The following is a 20367-nucleotide window of genomic DNA, read 5'->3' on the forward strand; positions in this document are numbered from 1 at the left end:
TATTTTTTAAGGTTGAATGCTATTCCATTTTATGTACATACCACATTTTCTTTATCTCTTCATCTGTTGACAGATACTTAGGTGGCTTCCACCTCTTGGTATTGTGAATAATGCTGCAATGAACAGTACTGTGCAAATATCTCTTCAAGACCCTGCTTTCATTGCTTTTTTATGTATACCAGAAATGAGATTGCTGGATCATATATGGTAGTTCTATTTTTAATTTTTTGAGGAACTGCCAGACTATTTTCCATAGTGGCTTTACCGTTTTTACCTTCCCATTAACAGTGTACAAGGGTTCCAGTCAATTTCTTCATATTTTTGCCAACACTTGCTATTTTCTGGGTGAGGGGGTGTTGTTTGTTTGCTTTTTTAATTTATTTTTGATAGTGGCCATTCTAACAGGTGTGAGGTGATACCTCATTGTGGTTTTGATTCTCATTTTCTTGATTGATGATGAGTGACGTTGAGCATCTTTTCATGTGCTTCTTGACCATTTGTATGTCTTGTTTGGAGAAATGTCTATTCATATCCTTTGCCCACTTTTAAACTGTGTTAATTTGGCTCTTTGTTGTTGCGTTGTAAGAGTTTGTTGTGTATTCTGGATATTCACACCTTAGTGAATATATAGTTTGTAAATACTCTCTCCCATTCTATAGGTTGCCCTTTCACTCTTGGCTTATTTCTTTACTTTTAAATTTGATATACTTCCATTTGCGTATTGTGCATGTGTTATCTGTGCTTTTGGTGTTATAGCCAAAAAAATCATTGTCAACTCCAATGCCATGAAGCTTTTCCTCTTATTCTTCTAGAAATTTTATAGTTTTAGGTCTTTAATCCATTTTGAGTTAACTTTTGTATATGGCATAAAGTAAAGGTCTAACTGTTTTATACAGACTGTCAACCAGCCACCCCCTTTTTAGTCCTACCTCTCTGTGTCCCCATTCTTTTCTTTTGGAGGAACTGGAAGCTCCATTTCCTGAGACTTTACTGCAGCAGTCAGCTGACTCTGTTTCTCAGGCAGTGAGGTTCCTGCCTGCTCTGCTAAGCTTCTGTAGTCACCTCTGCTTTCTAGACACATTGAAGTCTACTGTCTGCTCTAATACAGTTTTTTATTCCTTTTGTCGTTATGGATGTATATCTTTTTCTTGCTTTACTATCATCTTAATGGGGCTTTAGAGGAAAACAGAGATAAATAGGCCTATTTCATTGGCCATCTATAGCTCCCAAATCTGTATGGCTTTTTAAAATAATATTTAAAAGGCTTTTAAAAAATGGTATCTCCTATTGTTAGGTCCAACCTCCAAAAATAATTGTTAAATCTATTTATTTCCTTCTTTTTTGTTACCCAGCTTCTGTCAAGTGACCCATAAGCATCTCCAGCACGAATCAAGTTTACTTTCCCAAACATTATTTTATTATTCAAAATAGATTGAGATTATTGAGACTTTGTGAGATTTTGAATTTAAAGAGATACCCTATTTCCAGATATATGGATATGGATATATATATATATATATTTTTTTTTTTAAACACTCTTGGCTCTATCTTTGGGTTTATAAAATATATGTTGTTGTCATCAGGCAATGATGTTCTTTTATGCAAATGCATTTTATTTTGAAGCTTTAATTGAACACTTTTAAGCTAATGTAATGGCAAGAGTCCTAGTTTTGTTTTTTGTTTTGTTGTTTTAGTTTGTGACAACTGTTTTCTTTGTGAGTGTGTTTGATTATTTACAAGTGTAGTGCTTTTATCTACAAGTAGGATAAATAATGATTACATGGGGAGACTGCCTGATATACATAGGTCCTTAGGACTGTAAAGAGTGGTGGTTTCTTTTGTTCTCTAAGAATTGTTTCTTTATTGAATTAAGTGTATGAGTTAGCTCAAGATATCAGCTGTCTAGTTTGGTACATGGTAGCCCCTGTGATTTTTATCCTGGTGTCCAGGAGATCATGATTCAAGGAGTTCATGATTCTCCTAAAATTTGAGCATTTGTGTGTGGGGATGGAATAGCCATAGTTTTCATCACATACTCAATGCTATAGAGCTTATATGATCTTGGAAAGGGCTGAGAGCCCATTTACAGATTATTACAGCAAAAAAAAAAAAAAGATAATGTCACTGATTAAATTAAATATCAAAATGAAAGATGCTGCCTCTCTAGCTATCATTAGATTCCACAGTCTTTTCACATGTAAATACAAATTACTATGACTGAGGCACTAAATGAATAACCTTTATTCTTTATCAGGCATAAAACATTATCTCTAGCTTCCTAGTTATACTACCAGAAAATGTATGTCATTTACACGCATATAAATGTAAAAGATATCATTTATGAGGCTAGTATTTTGGCCCAGAGAGATTACTTTCTTTTTATCAGTCAACCTGTAAAGAGGGTAACTCAGTAGTTACTTTTGTTTTCAGTTTTAAGCTGAAACTTCAAACTTATACTTAATTTGTGATAATCAGTTATTTATAATCAGTTATTTATAATTAAAAATACTAGATAAATTTACAAAAGGAGAAACACCTTAAAGACTTAGTTTTTAATGTGAAAAGATGGAGTAAGTTTTATGTTATTTGTATTTTACTACAATAAAAAATACAAAAATTATAAAGCTAAAAAAGAGGGTCAGGGAGGGGGAAATAAAGATGGAGGAAGGTAGCGATGCTCTATTGTGAATTTTTTGTTTCCAAGTTGATACTTAGATGTTTTTATTTAAAATAGTGAGCTGTACTGGATTTATAAGGTCTCTTTAGCTTTAGAGTTTTGTGATTACATTTTGAAGTGGTTAAGCTTAAATTGCTCCTCTGTTCTAGGCACACCATTGAGTTCTTTGGGATGCACAAAAGCATCTGGTTGGGAAACTTATGAACTAGAAGACAAGACCCTGCTTCAGCAAGCGTACATGAGCATAATTTTAAAGGAACCTATCAATAAATGCAAAACAGTAGCTGTTGGAGGTATGTAATAATGGAGAGCTTGTATTGAACCTGATGTAGCCCACCCTGCTCTACTGAGTCAAGTTGAGCCATTCTCTGGGACGAGAGATTGTTCTTAGGGCAGAACCCTCTGGTCTCAACTACACTAGTGTCTGCTGTTCTCTAAACTTGACTATGCGGTGGGATGTCACTCTTCACTCTGAGAAGCTCTGATTCAGCCCCTTGAGAGTCCTTCCCAGTGCCTCAAGGAATATAAAGAAGACAGAGGTAACCTTAGGCTCTGATGAGATGAAAGTGATAGCAAATTTCTAGCTAAAGACCTCCTTGCCTTCTTTCCTGCCAGTAGAGCAGTCAGTATCAAAGCTCAGCAAATATGTATCCTTTGAACTGTTATTTATTGTCTTTATTCTTACCCTGAACATCATCAGGGCCATTTCTGATTGGCTGGTGGTTGTGCCAGATTGACTAGTTCCCTGTTAGTCATTTACTTTGACCTGCTTGTCTCCTTGACCCCTGTTAAATGCTTACTTCATTTTCTTGCTTTTAGCCTTTAATTTTTATCTTTTCAACAATGTTTACCGTCAAGGTCAGGGTTACCCAGTATTGCATGTTCTGTGACCTTCAGTGGATATCTGGTTTTTGAGGCACTGGCTCTTTTCCTAAGGCATAGCCTATGTCATGTTATATGTCACCTGATCCTTTAGGGTTTTTGGTTTTTTCCATCTACCAATACAGAACACTACAGATGTACCCTGCATCAAGTATTTCACATGTCTTTGATTGTCACACCATCATGAAAGCAGTAAACAAGTTCCATTTTGTAGATGAGGAAACTGAGGTTCCAAGTGGTTAAATGACTGGTCTGCTCTTTGCTAGAGAGTTAGTGGCAGTAATGGAATTCAGCACTGGGCCTGTTTGTCTCAGATGGTACACTGTGGAAATAGTATGCCATGCTGTTTCCCTTTCTGAAGCAGGGTTTTAAAAACATCCTAATTCTTCTGGAATTTTAATCTTCTTCTCTAACTTTTTTCACCATTATTTTCTACTTTTTTCTCATTTCATGGCATTTTATTGAATGTATAATTATATTTATCACACTTAACCCATTAACTGCCACGTGAGTTGTATTTAACTCATGCTATTTTGAGCCTGGGGCCTCGTGAAACATATGTAACTGCAGTTGGTTTGTGAAAATCTTATTTTTTAATGTTCTTATTGCTACAGTTAATATTAATTTAATTGCATAGCACTCACACACAGAAAACAATAAAAAATAACAAAGTTTTCATTAAGTTAGAAAGGATCGTTTTGTTTTTCAAGTTATTTTTTTTAAATTTCATAATAAGACACTGTGGCCCCAAGGAAAAAAAAATTTTTCTAGTGTGGCAGTCATGTGTTAATTTGCATCATATTAAAATTAAATATTTTCAACATTCATTGTTTTCATAATTTCACTGAGAATATATTATTGGCATGAGACATTAAAACATGCCCTCTTTCTAACATAGGCTCTAATATTGTTGCTAATCCAGTGTTTGCTGAGTTGATTATGGGGCAGTGTATTCACTGAATAACTGAATATGTATTCATGGCGAGGTCTTTATATATTGATACCCCTGCATCAACTGTCCTATAAATAAACAGTTAAGAGTTTTAACTGTTGATTAAGGATTCTGAGTGCCAACAGTAAACTATTATATTCATTGCACATCCTTTAGTTAGCTCCTCAGTCTTTGTTGGTTAAAAATATTGTTAGAAAAATTCTTTAGCAGTCCATTGAGCTGTGGAACAAATACTGCTATCACTCTTTCATCTCTCTTAACCCTAACATTTCTGAGACACCTCTGAAAACTACTGCCCTAAAAGCAGGTCAGTCTATGAGAATTCCAACTAGAGGCCTATACTAAGTACCAACCCAAGAAGGACTGTGTTACTGTAGGATAATTATAAGCATAACGGAAACTTGGATGTAATACTGTGCGAACATCTATTATCCATCTCCTTTTCATCCTCCCATAGGACCACAGTTTTGGATAGTTTCTTTGGATTTGTTTATCCCTTGAGCCTAGACCAAGGTCTAACACTTAGCATATAGGTGTCCAATAAATATAGTAATACGTTGAATGTCTTAATATAAGTTTTTTGTTTTTAACCACTATTTTTGTTCCCTTTTCAAGTCAGCATGGTAAGTTTTTTAGATAAAATTTTGCTCCTTTTCAAACTTTTTTTACTTACTGAAATATATTAAATATTCTTATTTTATGCTGATAATCCAAGTATTTGATGTCCTTTCAGATCTGATTCATTTTGCCTGTTTCTGTTGGTTCTCTCATGATATCTTAGTTCCTTCTGTCTTTATGATTTATTGACTGGGACTAGGAGCTTATATTCTTTGGAAGTTTTATCTGTGTGAGTTTTCTGAGGCCTAGATGTAAGGGAGACTTTTCCAGATAGTATTTGTTCATGCCAGGTGCTTGTAGGCACTATCAGTCTGGGCAGTCTTTAAATTAAATTCTCTGCTTGAGGTTTTTTGAAACACACAGCATGGGTTTGGACCACAAAACCACATGAGTACTAGTTGTTGGTTATGAATTCTGAAGGAAGATTTTCAACTCTCCACCCCCTAACCCCGAAAGTGTTAGGGTTAAAAAGCAGATTCTCCTTTCGTGTAACAAGTTTATTTCTAATTTGCCCATATACTGAAGGTATAGTTCTGTGAGATTTTGGTTTCGTACAGGGGTCTGTTAAACTCACCAGCTGGAGTGGTCCTGGCCGTGTCTTTTCTCTCCCTTGCTCCATGCAGTCATTATAATAGAAGTTCAAGATGGCCAGGGTTCTGGCTTTGGTGTTTTTGAACCTCCTGGCATTCATGCATTCTCACTTTTCTTTTGTTTTGGCCTCTCTGAATTCCTTACTTTATTGTCTCCTCACTGGTGCATTTACAGAGACACACTTCATTCTTCTTTTTCAGTTATTTTCATTAGGAGAGTAGTTTAAGGTATGTAGTGTATCATTCCGCGAAAATGGAAAACCTATTTTTGTTGTTTCATTTTTAGTAGCGGCTTCTAATAGATGAGGTGGGAAGACAGGGCAGAGCGTATGTTAAAGACTTAGGTGCAGCCCAGCCTATTCTTTTAATTTGAATGTCTGCTGTACGCAGTCACATTAGGATAGGAGTGAGGTGGAGAATGAGACTTGGATATCTTGGAGATATTATTTATTGAAATGAGATTTACTTCTGTTCATTGATTGTATTAATTATCTAATATTTGACTGTATCATATAATTGTTCCCTTCTAAATAGTATTTGATCCCTAAGTAACACTCAATATAAGGAAATATTATTTGTTACATAATATCTGCCATGGGTCCATATAATGATGTCCTGATCGAGTTGTCTAGTGTACCTTGGTCATTTCATTCAGCATTAGTATTTCATTTGATTTTAAATTAGTGGAATATTATTTGTAAGCAAAATAGTTGTAATTAGTAGAATATGCTAATGATTAAAGAAAAAAAAAAAACTAGCCTCGGCCAGGCTCAGTAGCTTGAGCCTGTAACCCCAGCTGTTTTGGAGGGAGAGGTGGGAGGATCACTTGAGGCCTGAAGTTCAAGACCAGCATGGACAACATAGCAAGACCCTGTCTCTAAAACAAAACAAAACAAAAATTTCTAGTCTCAAGATGATATTTTTAATGTTATGGTTTAAATGTATAATGTGCCAAATCAGTTTTACAACTTAAAAATTCAGCTGACTCTGTACTCTTGGAGCACTAAATACGGGTATATATAGTGAGAAGCATTGCCATCTGTTAGAAATGTGTAACACGTACATGTGCCACTCACCCAAATGAATCACACACTGTTGCAAACTTTAATTTCTTTTTTTTTTTTTTTTCAGAATCTCATGTTATATTAATCTTGCAGAGGGGACCTGCTACTCATGCTACTGCTCTATGCAAGTAGCCCTCTCTGGCTATCTCTTAGTCTGTGTTCCTACATTAGAACATAATTTCCTAGAAACAGCAATATATTTTGGGTGACTTAAGCTAATGAATAATTTTTTAACATCTATTATGGTATTAAGCAAATACTAAATGGAATAAACATTGATTTCAATTGGTAGAATGTTCAAATTTTGATCAGAGTGGGGATGATGATTGCCTTGTACTGTAATGTACTTTGAGATTTTGAAAGTTAGTAGTATATTTTAAATATTTGCTGAAAGGTACCAGAGACATAACATGGTAAACATGCCAGCTGGGTTAATAGCATGATTTGTCTGCTGTATGCTTACGTAAGACCAAATTATTACTTGAAATTTTAAAATTAATATTTAGAGGGCTTAGAAAAGGTTGTTATGATTGCTTTTTGAGTAGTTGTGTTTAAATGTTTTAGTTTTGTAAAATGTGTTGGTATGACAGGTCTCCACATTTAGTCATGAAAAAATGGTTGTTTTAAAAAATATATTGCAATAGTTACTTTAAGTTAGAAGTAGTTTCTGAGGAAGAAAATTGTGTCCATATTATGAATATTTTTAGGCTTTAAAATTATTTAATCTGAAGCATCCTCTTATTTTTTTGCTCAAATTAGAGAACATAAACTTCATTCAGTTTTATTTTTCTTATCACAAGTGTTGATATTTTTAATGGAATGAGTACATTCTGAAAATTAATGATATTTTAAATAAATTTGATAAATTTAAGTTGACAAGGAAAGTGCACTAATTTTAAAAGACTTAGGAAATACTTCAGTGAAGTGAAGAAAGCTTTCTTGGAGTGGATAAATCTTTTTCTCTTTTTATGCAGGAGTTTTTAATATTGGTGCTTTTGATAATTTTTTATATCACCTTCAAAAACATGTTGAGTATTTCTGTATTGATTTATATATTTATTTCTTCCTGTATTAATTTGGGAAAGAAACCATAGTAGAAACAAAGATTTGATAAGTAATAGCTCATTCATGGAATCTTTTTCTTCCAAAATGTTTGTTGGAAAACGTTAATTATTAACATTCACTTACAAACTCCCACACAGTCAGAAAAGCAGTTGTTAAAAATATTTGGTGGCATGATTATTTTCCTGATATTTTTATATTCTATTGCTTTTTCCTCTGTCAAAGTGAATGTATCAAAGTAAAGTGAAACTGACTTAGTTATCTTTTTCAGTTATTGTCCCCAATTTGGGGAGTGGTTAGCCAGGGGATGAAGAACACATAAATAACATCGACTTGAAATTCATAATCTGCTTTCATGCTCACTTTTCTCTTAAACGTTGTTTTCTGTAAAGTATAAATTTCTTAGTCTCATCTTGTAGAATAACCCAGAATGAAATGATCTCACTCCCATGGATTTATAGCAGTGATTTCTCTTTCGATTTTCTGTTGCTTAATCAGTCAGCTGTCTTGTGTCATCTCTGACATAGCAATGTCATTCTCATTGCTTTTTGAGAAATATTCTATTAATGATTTCATATAGTCTCTTCTCTAAAGATAATATCAACTGTTAACTAAGTGCCTTTTATATCCTGAGGTCTTTATTTACGTGATCTCTGATGAAAACCCTGGAACCTCGTCAGGACCTTCACTGCCTTCCCTCATGCAATAAATTTGTGGTGTCACTTCATGTTCTAGGCCCTTCTTTTGACACTTTAGGCAGTGAACAAAATTGACAAGAACAACAACAACAAAAAAAGAGCAACCATGGAGCTCACAGTCTAGTGGGAGAAAGATGATAAACTAGATAAGTAAATTACATGTATGCTAAGTGATGTTCAGGGTGGTACAAAAATAAAGCAGAGAAGTAGATGGAGAGTGTGAGTGTGAGTGGTGTGTGTGTGTGTGTGTGTGTGTGTGTGCATGTACCTACACTGTAATCTGAAGTAGGGAAGCCAGGGAAGGCCTTGCTGAGCATCCAGGTAAGGACATGAAGGGGAGGGGGAGGTGTGAGCCTGCTACGTCTAGGGCAAGAGCATCCTAGGCAAGGATAGGCCGGGGTAAGTACAGATACTTTCTTTATTTTTCAGAAAACCTACACTCAGCCTTGTCGAAGAATATACAGATCATAAGCACTGGATTGCTTGTTCAAACCCAGATTTGTTGTAGTCAAAGCCTGTGCTTTTTCCACTATCCTAGGTTACTCTAAAAGGAAATTCTTGTTCATCTTAGGAAGTTTTCCAGCTTATAGCAAAATGTGTTCTACATTGTGAGCATTTAAGATTTAGATGTATCTGCAAAAGGAACAGATAGGTAGGTAGGTAAATTAGTTTTTTTCTGTGCTCAACTAGAGAATCTCAAAATTATAACCTCTTCGCAGGACTCTTAAGGTTAAGAAATAATTTTTAGGAGCTACTCTTCCTGGTTTTTATTTTCTTTCTTAAAAAAAATATTACTTTGCTTTAAAATTTCTCTGTTCTTGTTTTATTTGTGAGATTTTAAAAGATTAAACTCCTACTTTTGTAGAAACTGACACAAGCAGTAGCTTAGAAGGGAGAGTATGACAGCAATAGAGACGGGGCATATTCTTCTTCATTCTATAAGAGACGTTGCCTCTTTCATTAGTGTTAAGCGGAGCCTACGAAAAGGTAACTCACCAGGATGGTGGTGTACAGGTCATTTCTAAGTCAGAATAATGAAACATTAAATTAGTAGTGGGTTAAGTGAATCTACCACATGGGCTACCTTGATATGGGGTCTTGTACTGAGACCTCACTCCTCTCCCATTTCCTGTAGGCGGGATGGAGAGTGCTGTACTTCCACACCATCCGGCTGAATTTGGGAGTATTTGCGATGATTTGAGTCCAGTTGTGCTACTTTTCTTTCTCGGCCAGAACGAAGAAAAACTTTTCAAAATTCTTAGATGAAATAATTGTCAATGAATGTGCTGCTTTGGTATTGTGACTTTGGTATTAAACATTAAGTAACCCTCATATTCATCCTTAGAATCCTGGCCAAAGTGCTTTGCTTTAGGATTTTTTAGCCAAATTCACTGAATTTCAGTGGCAATAAGAACCTACTCTAATACCAATATTACAGTGTAATTTCTCTTTTGGAACCAGTTTGTGAGGATGACTGAAACATTAATGTGAAGGTTGAAAGCTTGGAGGATAGATGAAGTAAAATTGTCTTCCTTTGTGTGGGCCATTTATTCTTTTTTGTATAAGAAAAGATTTAAGTATAGAAAGAGTGTTAGATTGTCCTGAATCAATTCAGGTGACATTCAAGGGAAACACTCTTATGCCAAAGATGTTTGTGTATTTTGAGTAATTTTAAATACCAATATTCAAAATAAATAAGCATTTGGTAATTGGTTCTCTGGCCTTTGTGGTAGTACTATTTAACAACAGTTCTGGTCTCCTTTTATTCATAGCCTTTAGTTTGGTGGTGGTATTATTTTTTAATAGACTTTATTTTTTAGAGCAGTTTTAGGTTCATAAAAAAATTGAACAGAAAGTACAGGCATTGCCCATATACTCCCTTTCTCAAGCATATGCGTAGTCTCTCCCCCATATCAATGTTCCTCACCACAGTGGGACATTTGTTACAGTTGATAAACCTACATTGACACATCATTCTCGCTCCAAGTTAGTAGGGATCGCTGCTGATGTTGCACATTCTATGGGTTTATAACGACATGTGTCTCCATTAAAGTGTGATGCAGAGTGATTTCACTGCTCTAATCTGTGCTCTACCTGTTCACCCCTGCCTCCCCCAACTCCTTACAACTCACTTATCATTTTACTTTCCCCATAGATTTGCCTTTTCCAGAATGTCATATGGTTGGAATCATACAAAATGTACGCTTTCAGCTTGGCTTCTTTCACTTATTAATATGCATTTAAATTTCTTCTGTGTCTTTTCATGGTTTGATATCGATAGCTTATTTCTTTTTAGTACTGAATAATATCCTATTGTCTTTATGTGCTACAGTTTATCCATTCATCTGCTGAAGGACAGCTTGGTTGCTTCCATGTTTTGTCTGTTATGAATAAAACTGCTGTAAACATCTGTGTGCAGGTTTTTGTGCAGACTTATGTTTTCAGTTCAGTTGGAATAAAAATAGAGAGGCTGATTGTTGAGTCATATAGTAAGAGTATGTTTAGTTTTGTAAGAAGCTGCCAAACTCTCTTCCAAATTGGCTGTATCATTTTTTTATCCCTATCAGTACTGAATGAGAGTTCCTGTTCCTTCAAATCCTGCCCAGCATTTGGTGGTATCAGAGTTCTAGATTTTGGTCATTGTTATAGGTGTACAGCAGTATAACAGGTTTTTTTGTTTTTTTGAAATGGAGTCTCACTATGTTGCTCAGGCTGGAGTGCAGCGGCTATTCACAGGCCCAATCGTATTGCACTGCAGCCTTGAACTGCTGGCCTCAAGTGATCCTTCTGTCTCAGCCTCCCAACTAGCTGAGACTACATTCACTTGCCACAGAGCCTGGATATGTCATTATTGTTTTAATTTGCTTTTGCCTGATAACATATGATGTGATGTTCATGTCCACCAGACTGAGAAATCTTCAACATCAGTTTTTTGTTTTCCTAGACACTACAACATTTGGATTTGTGTTTTATAGTTTATTTTCTTTTTGAGTCTCTTTCCCCTTGCATTGTTACAAGTAACCTTTAAATTTTAATGGGTAAATAAAATTAAATAAAACCAAAGGGACACATTGCGTTTAATTCCTTTGGGTTGGAACAAAGGTTCAAAAGAATATTTTGATGGGAAGCAGATAATAGTTCTTTTTCCTTTGTTTTGATTGGGTGTACATTTAAAAAATGGCATGAGAAAATTAGACACACACACCTTCCGTTACTGAGGCTTTAGAAGTTGTCCTCAAGATAAGAAGAAGAGAAATACTTTTGACCTGTGATAGACCGTATCTCCTCATACGGTCTCTCACAGGAACTCATTCAAAGAAAATTTTTTTGGTGAACTATTTTAAAATTTGTATGATTTATACAGTGTACAGTGTACAAATTTGATCAGTGAATGAGCAACTCTGTCAAGATAGAGAGCATTTCTATCATCCTAGAAAGGTTCAGTTGTCCCATCCCAGAGGCAAATGCTAATGTTGTTCTATCAACAGATTTTGCCTCTTCAAGAACTTTTTAAATACATGGAGTTATACCAGATGTACTTGTGTGTCTGGCGTCTTTTGCTCCACTTAAAGATGTTTTTGAGGTTCGTACTTGTTGCATATATCAATAGATTGCTCCTTAGTGTTGTCGAGTAGTATCCCTTGGACATTTGGGTGGGCTACAGTTTTTGGCTATTATGAATGTAACTACTGTGAACATTATTGTACAGGTCTCTTTGCAGACCTAAGTTTTCATTTCTTTTAGATATGTACTTAAAAGCATATCATTGAGGAAGTATATGCTTAATTTTATTAAGTGTCAAACATTTTCCCAAAAGGGTTATATAATTAACGTGCCCATCAGCAATGTATGAGATGCTCTGATATATTCCAAGTCTTTGCCAACTCTTGCTTTTTTTCAGTCTTTCTAATATTAGCATTCTAGTGGGTATGATGTGGTCTTCTGTGGTTTCTTGTGATTTCATTGATGACTAATGATGCTGAAATTTTTTTCATGTATGTATATGACCATCCATGTGTTCTCTTTTATGAAGTATCTAGTTCAACCTTTTGCTATTTTCAAATGTAGGTTGTATTACTTTTTATAATTGAATTATAGTAGTTCTTTTTTATGTATTCTGGATACAAGTCTTTTGCCAGATATATGTATGGTGAATTTTTCCCAATTGGCGGTTGCCTTTTCATTTTCTCAATTGTGTTTTTCAAAAAGCAGAAATTTTCATTTTGATTAAGTCCAATTTATCAGTTTTTTCTTTTATCTATAGAGCTTTGCCTACTACATGGTCACAGACATTTTCCTATGTTTTCCTAGAAATGCATTATTGTTTTAGCATTTATGATTTATTCTATGACCTCTCTCAAAGTAATTTTTGTTAATTTTTTTCATATGAATATTTACTTCTTGCTGCCCAGTCTGTTGAAAAGATTTTCTTCATACCCATTGAATTGCTTTGACATCTTTGTCAAAAAAAATCAGTTGGCCATATATGGATATGTCTGTTTCTGGCCTCTGTTCTGCTCCATTATTCTAGTCATCTGTTCTTAGGCCAGTACTATATTTTGTTGAGGATTTTTGCACATATGTTTTATGATTTTTGTATTGAGATCATACTGCTATATCCTTTTCTACCTGTTCGTCTATCTGCAACTTTGTATTTAAGATGCATCTGTTGTAGGTTTGATATTGCTTTTTAATGTATTCTGACAATCTCTGCTTTTTAATTAGAATGGTTAGTCTATTTACATTTACTGTAATTATTGATATGGTTAGTTTTAGATCTACCATTTTCAAATGTGTTTTTTATTTGTTGGATCCTTTAGACTTTTAAAATCTATATCTCCCTTCTTCCCTTCTTTTTGTTTAATTGAATATTTTTTAGTATTACATTTTAATTTCTCTTAGGTTTTCAGCTATACCTTTTTGCACTATTGTTTTTATAGTATTTCTGCAGATTATAGTATTCATTCTTAATTTAAAAATTGTCCTTGAATTAATATTATATTACTTCCTGTAAAATGTAAGAAACCTACAATAATATGGTTTCATTTTCCCCTCCCTGTTATCCTGTTGTCTTCATATATTTTATAGCCATATATGTGACATACTATACAATACAGTGTTAAACTTTTAATATAGTATATATTAAGCAGTCATGTATGTTTTAAATCAATTAAGAGAAAAATAGTCTTTCATGTTTATGTATGCATTTATGATCTCCAGGGTTCCTCATTCCTTTCTATAGATTCAAATTTACATCTGGCATCATTTCAGCCTGAAGAGCTTCTGTCAGCATGTCGCACAGTGTGGGTCTACTGGCAACAGATTCTGTCAATTTTCATTTAATGAAAGTGTCTTTATTTTTTCTTTATTTTTGAAAGATACTTTTGTGGTATGTAGCATTGTAGGTGGATAGTCTTTTTGTCTTTCTTCTCTTTAAAGATGTTGTTTATTGTTTTCTGGCCTCCTGTTTCTGATGAGATGTCCGCCATTATTATTATTATTATTATTATTATCATCATCATCATGTGTAATATGTCTTTTCTTCTCTGGCTACTTTTAAGATTTTTTTTTTTGTCTTTGATTTTCATGGTTAGGTGAGGTTTTCTTATAGCTGAGTTTTCTTCTTAGGGGTGTTGTGGTTTTTGCTCAAATTTTGAAAATTTCTGGCCAGTTTTTCTTCACATATTTCCCCCCATTTTTTCTACTCTCCTTTATTTTTATTTATTTATTTTTTTTTTTTATTTTTTTTTTTTTGAGACAGAGTCTCGCTTTCTTGCCTAGGCTAGAGTGAGTGCCGTGGCGTCAGCCTAGCTCACAGCAACCTCAAACTCCTGGGCTCAAGCAATCCTACTGCCTCAGCCTCCCGAGTTGCTGGGACTACAGGCACGAGCCACCATGCCCAGCTAATTTTTTATATATATATATTAGTTGGCCAATTGATTTCTTTCTATTTTTATAGTAGAGACGGGGTCTCGCTCAGGCTGGTTTTGAACTCCTGACCTTGAGCAATCCGCCCGCCTCGGCCTCCCAGAGTGCTAGGATTACAAGCGTGAGCCACCGCGCCCGGCCTCTACTCTCCTTTAACATGTAAGTTAGGGCACTTGATATTGCCCAATAAGTCATTTAGACTCTTTTAAAAACATTGTTTTTCTCTCTGCTTTTCAGCCTGGATTCCTTATATTGACATATCTTAAAGTTTACCAGTCCTTTTTCTCTATTGTGTCCAAATAGTATTAATGTAATCCAATGTATTGTTTATTTCAGATGTTGTATTAATAGTTTTTAGCTCTAGAATTTCCATTTGGTTCTCATTCTGCAGTTTCTGTATTTTTCCTGGAATCTCCTATTTCTTTATCCATTATATCCATATTTCTCTGTAGATTCTTGAATATATTTAGCATCGTTATTTTAAAGTCATTGTCTTGTAATACCATCTGTTGGGTTATTTGTAGGTCTGTTTCTGTGGACTGATTTATCTTTGTGGAGTTACATTTTCCATTTTCCTCATATGTCTTTTGATTTTTAATTGTATGCTGGACATTGTGGATATTACATTGTAAAAATTTGAGATCTTTTGGGTTCCTCCGAAGAGAGTTGAATTTTGTTTTATTAAGCAGTTAAATTAGTTAAATTCACGCTGGCAAATCAGCTTGAATATGACCATTGCTATTTCCATTTTGCCTATATTTTCCAGAAAATATCGTCTAGTCAGAGTAAGTGGTCTTTATTCCTTAAGTCATGGTGCTTCTGTGATTTTAAAGGAAAGTTTGAGAACTTTATGAGACACCTATAACTTGCTTTAAATTCTGAGCTTTAAACTCTGGTTTCTCTGAGATGGGTAGCTGTTGGAGTCAGTCAGATTTTTAAAACTTTTCAACTGTTATTTTCTCCCTGGGATCCTTGGAGTATTGCCCAGCATATGTATAGTTTTAGGGTTAATCAAAGAGTATAGTAAGTTTATTTGCAAATTTGGGGTTTCACCCTTTGTGACTTCTTCCTTTTTGAAATTTTCTTCCTTAATTTTCAGATCCCTTGGCAGGCCCATATTTTGACTCCTTAGACCAAAAAGACTGTGGTTTGTTGCTTGAGTTCCATCTGCTGTAGCACAGACTTGGTCGTGCACTTTATAGGATTAACTGTATAAATATAAATTATCATCCAGTGCGGCTTCTTTCTTTGAAGGGCTATAGACTATCCATTTCCTGCCTGCTTTGGGTTGTTCTCTAGTGCCTTCAAAAAGTTGATTTTTATATTTGTCTACAGTTTATAATTGTTATAGGATAGAGGGGAAACTCTGGCATTACAAAGCCAGATCTCTTAAATAATTTGTGTGGTTTGTTTCAGTCATGTGTAAAGAGATATTAAACTTTCTTTCTGTTTGGGGTTTCAGAATGTCTTCAAGTCTTTATAACAGATCAAACTGTTGTTGCTGCGCAATGGAGCATTATCTAAACACAGGACAGTATTTATGAAAAGAATGTAAGATTAAAGCACAGGCTAAGATGGGAAATTTGGTACTTTCTCTAATTTAGGCATATGCTGATGTTAGATAACCAAATGAATTGAAAGTAAAAATACTTGCTTATATGAATTTAAAGACTCCAGTGTAAGTATTACAAATAAATATCAAGAGACTATTTCATTTGGTTCTCAATTTCTTACCTGCATAAATAATCTTTAAGAGATCTCACTTTTGAGGTTTCTTATTGGTAAAGCACTTTGGTCACCGAAATCAGCCAGGTATGTTAGTATAGTTTAGAGAGACCAGGACCAGAGAGAAATTAGGCCAACTTAAAATATATCATGCTCAGGAAAGGTAAGAGTGCAGTTAGAAACTGAAATTCACACCCTCAGCATTGGTACTATTTTGCTTTTGTCTGCTGATGCTCACCGTGATAGGATGTGTCATCATTATGATATTGGTTGCAATGGACCAATGTTTAAGGAGGTCAGAAACATTTTATTTTTACTCTGTCAGCAAAGCTATGTTAAATAATATTTGCCTGTTTCATATTTTCCGTATATAAAATGTTTCTTTGAAATTGCATTGAGGTATTGTCTAATCAGCAGATTTTTTTTATTTGAAATAATCTAAAAAAACCTCTTTATGAAAATGTGGTTACTAAATAAAATGAAGAAAATATTGATAAGTAAAAATGAAAATAAAATTAACCCTAATTCCTCCACTAGGTATAACCACTTCGGAGAATGTATATCCTTTTAGTCATCTTTCTGTTTTAATTTAGAAAAGTAGGTCATAGTATTTGTATTTTATAAACTACTTTTCCCCCCATTAGTTCAAACAGTTCTGTATGTGCGCATTTATACATTTATATATGTCGTGTGTATTTATTTAAACATTGTAGTATTTTGTAATGTACTTTGATTAAAGTTAGAAAACATGTATCTTATACACACAAAAAAATTGTGCAGATACTTGTTTTAAATCTATATAGCCAAATATTTTTTAATATGCTAGCACCTAGAATAATGAAAATTTTATCACTAACTAAAACCACGTTTGCTTTTCTCAAGTGACAGATCATTGGAGAAATACCTTTGTAGCTTCTACTTTAACACACCTGAGAATGGGTGGCCTGCTTTTATTCTGTTTAAATCTAGAGGCAGTCTGCTTACCAGCAACTGGACAGAGCCTCTTTCATTGCCTTTTTCATCTTGTCCATGGTGGAGGCTGGAAAAGGTCCAAAATTACTCTGCAAGGTCATACTTTGCTGACCTCCACTACCTCTGTATTTAGTCACTGACTACAGAGTGTCATTTCGAAATGCCAAAGCTTTCTGTTCAGTCTCTCCTTGCGAGCTTTGTACCTGGGAGTTGAACAGGGTAGTGTTACGGAAGTTTATCACCTGGTAGGGAAGCAGACATTGAACAAGGAATCATATGGACACTGAGAATAATGAAGAACTTCGGTGTCACAGAAATTTCTTCAGGTGTCTTGGCCTTACTTGGTATGTTTAAGAAAAGTATTTGGGAAGGAAAGATGATTAAATTGGCACCTCAATGTGGAATAAGAGTTAGGTAGAAAAACGGGATGGGAAAAGTCAAGAGTCTTTCAGGCAGAACTGTCAGAGACAGAAACCAGGATTCCTTTAGTTGTCATTTGTTTTTGACAGTTTTCTTTTGTCAGTTACTTTTGGAACATGGGGTGATTTTTCTCATAATCATCCATGTAAAATATGTGGTAACAGGGTTTAACAGTTCTGAGTCAGTCGACAAAATATTTTGTAAGTGGGTTTTGAATGTTAATTACTTTGTATAAACAAATACTGAACAAACATATCATTTCCCTCTCCTAATCACAGGCTGTGCTGAGCCCCCCACAGACTAGGCACTTGTGGGAATAGCATCGCTCAGTGTACTTGTTGCCAGCTGAATGGCTGCGATGTCCCCAGATTTTTTATGTACATGGTAGCATCTTCCTCTCTGCCTCAGTGTGTCACAGGCTTCCTGTGGAGGCCAAGTGGCTGTGTAGGCCAGGGGTTAGCAAACTACAGCCTGCAGGCCAAATCTGGCCAGAGACCTGTTTTCATAAGTACTGTTTTATTGCAACTCAGCCATACTCATTCATTTAAGTATTATTGCTGGCTACTTTCTCAATATAATAGCATCAGAGTTGAGTAATTGTAAAAAGATACCACATGCCCTGCAAAGCCTAAAATATTTGTTATCCAGTCCTTTACAGAAAACATTTCTGACTTCTGGTCTAGGTATAATCCATAACCAAATGCCCTCACATAATTTCTCTGTTCTAGTTGGTGTTTCTTCTTTCTTTCTTTCATTGCTGCTTCTCTTAATGCAGCAAGTCTACTGTTTGTCATCTCTGCTGTCCAATGTCTCCTTTCTTCTTTCTTTTCCTGTTTGTTATCCCAAGCTGTGCTAGTAAGTAAATGGGGCCGGCACACATTACATCATATCACATTGCATATCATCACTGTCAGTGTTTGTTTTTGGATCTTGTCCACTTAAATTTTGATCACTACTCACTTTCGGAAGCCTTTTTCCATTATTTCTTGGTTCATAGTCGCCTGGTGGAGAAAAAGCACAAACATTGATTGCTCCAGTAGAAGAACTGTGTTTAAAGTTGAGCCCTGTCCCTTAGGAAGTAGGTTAACTCAGGCATGTCACTGTACTTCCCTGAGCCTCAGGTTCTCCTTCTGAATATAAGGGATACCTTACAGGATCAAAGCATCTAAGTAAGCGCTAGTGTATCTATCATTTGTTCTTTTTCATACAGCTGAGAGTGCTGGTTGACTGACTTCCCTCACTTATGTGCATTTGTGAAAACGTAAATTTTACTTCTAAATTTATCGTGGAAGAAATGTGGCTTTAATTAATTTGAAATTTTTGCTCAGATAACAGTAAGGAAATCATTAAATATGCTTTGAATAGGAAAGCTTGAAGCTCAAATTATCAGCATTAAAATATCTCTACAACAAAAAAATCAGTATTATTGAATGAATGCCTATTTAATAATATATTCTTAAAACCAGGAGCACTGCATTTTAAGGCTTGAGGGTGATAGGAATGATCAAATGATAAATTTAGAAATTTCAGAAATTTTTATTCCTAGATGACAGAGTTGTAGTTAGTATTTTCATCACTATACTTTCTATGGTAAACGTATCTATGCAGTGGGCAAAAATACAGACTTTTCCAGACTGAAGATAAAGTGCATCATTGGAATAATATAATAATAATTTGCATGTATTGTTATGATAATGAGACTACTGCTAAGGAATTATCTACTACTTTAGATTAGAGTGCTATGATAGAAAAGGTTACCTGTGTACATTTTATTGTTTGGAAAGGAGACAATGTTTTCAGGTCAAACATGGTGCAGAAAGTAGAGGAATAATCTTGTCTTTTAGGTGCTACTTGACAGTGAGTTAAAGGAGCAGGTTCGTTCATGATCCTCTCTGCAGACAGCTTGTTGGACTGAGTTGGTTATGTTTTACTTACTTATGAGTTTTGGTTTCCTTTTTTTTCATAAGTGGGAAGTAGTCAGGAGTGACTGGATTCTGGTTTTTTTTTTTTTTTTTTTTTTTTTTTTTTTTTGAGACAGAGTCTCACTTTGTTGCCCAGGCTAGAGTGAGTGCCGTGGCGTCAGCCTGGCTCACAGCAACCTCAATCTCCGGGGCTCAGCGATCCTACTGCCTCAGCCTCCCGAGTAGCTGGGACTACAAGCATGTGCCACCATGCCCGGCTAATTTTTTGTATATATATTTTTAGTTGGTCAATTAATTTATTTCTAATTTTGGTAGAGATGGGGTCTCGCTCAGGCTGGTTTCGAACTCCTGACCTTGAGCAATCCTCCCGCCTCGGCCTCCCAAAGTGCTAGGATTACAGGCGTGAGCCACCACGCCCGGCCTAGGATTCTGGTATTTTTAAATTAACACATAATTGTACATATTTATGGAGTACATAGTGATGTTGCAATACATATCATGTATAAAAATCAGATCGGGGATTAGCATATCCATCATGTTAAAGATTTATCATTTCTTTGCATTGGAAACATTCGGTATCCTCCTATTAGGTATTAGCTATTTGAAACTGTATAATATATTATTATTGACTGTAGTCATTCTTCAGTGCTATAAAACACTAGAACTTATTCCTGTTTCCTTTTCTGTAAAAGAAATATTTGCCTTTCTGGGTTTTTTTCCCCTCTCTTTTCTCAGAAGCTAAACAGGGTCAGGCAAAAACAAAAATAAAAACAAACAAAGAAATATTTGCCCTTTCACAAAGATCTTGTCACCTAGTGGGCATTAAAAGTTATTTGTGTTAGAATTTGGGAGGGCGG

At 35.0% G+C, this 20367-nt stretch overlaps 1 protein-coding gene across 8 annotated transcripts in view; it reads left to right on the forward strand.

Annotated features, from left to right (window-relative positions):
* The window catches only part of SGMS1 (sphingomyelin synthase 1), a 285202-nt gene that overhangs the window by 143431 nt on the left and 121404 nt on the right, over positions 1-20367 (forward strand). For 6 of the 8 annotated variants that reach the window (XM_012762881.3, XM_012762877.2, XM_012762875.2 and 3 more), the window contains one exon: positions 2827-2970. The exons of 1 other annotated variant lie outside the window; for it this stretch is intronic. The gene's annotated coding sequence lies outside the window, so the exon portion shown is untranslated. Of the gene's footprint in view, positions 1-2826; positions 2971-14530; positions 14631-20367 lie in introns of those variants that run through there. One more of the 8 variants, XM_076010000.1, reaches the window with a different exon arrangement.

Source organism: Microcebus murinus, chromosome 14 (assembly GCF_040939455.1).
Source record: "Microcebus murinus isolate Inina chromosome 14, M.murinus_Inina_mat1.0, whole genome shotgun sequence".
In the NCBI taxonomy this organism is placed as follows: domain Eukaryota; kingdom Metazoa; phylum Chordata; class Mammalia; order Primates; family Cheirogaleidae; genus Microcebus; species Microcebus murinus.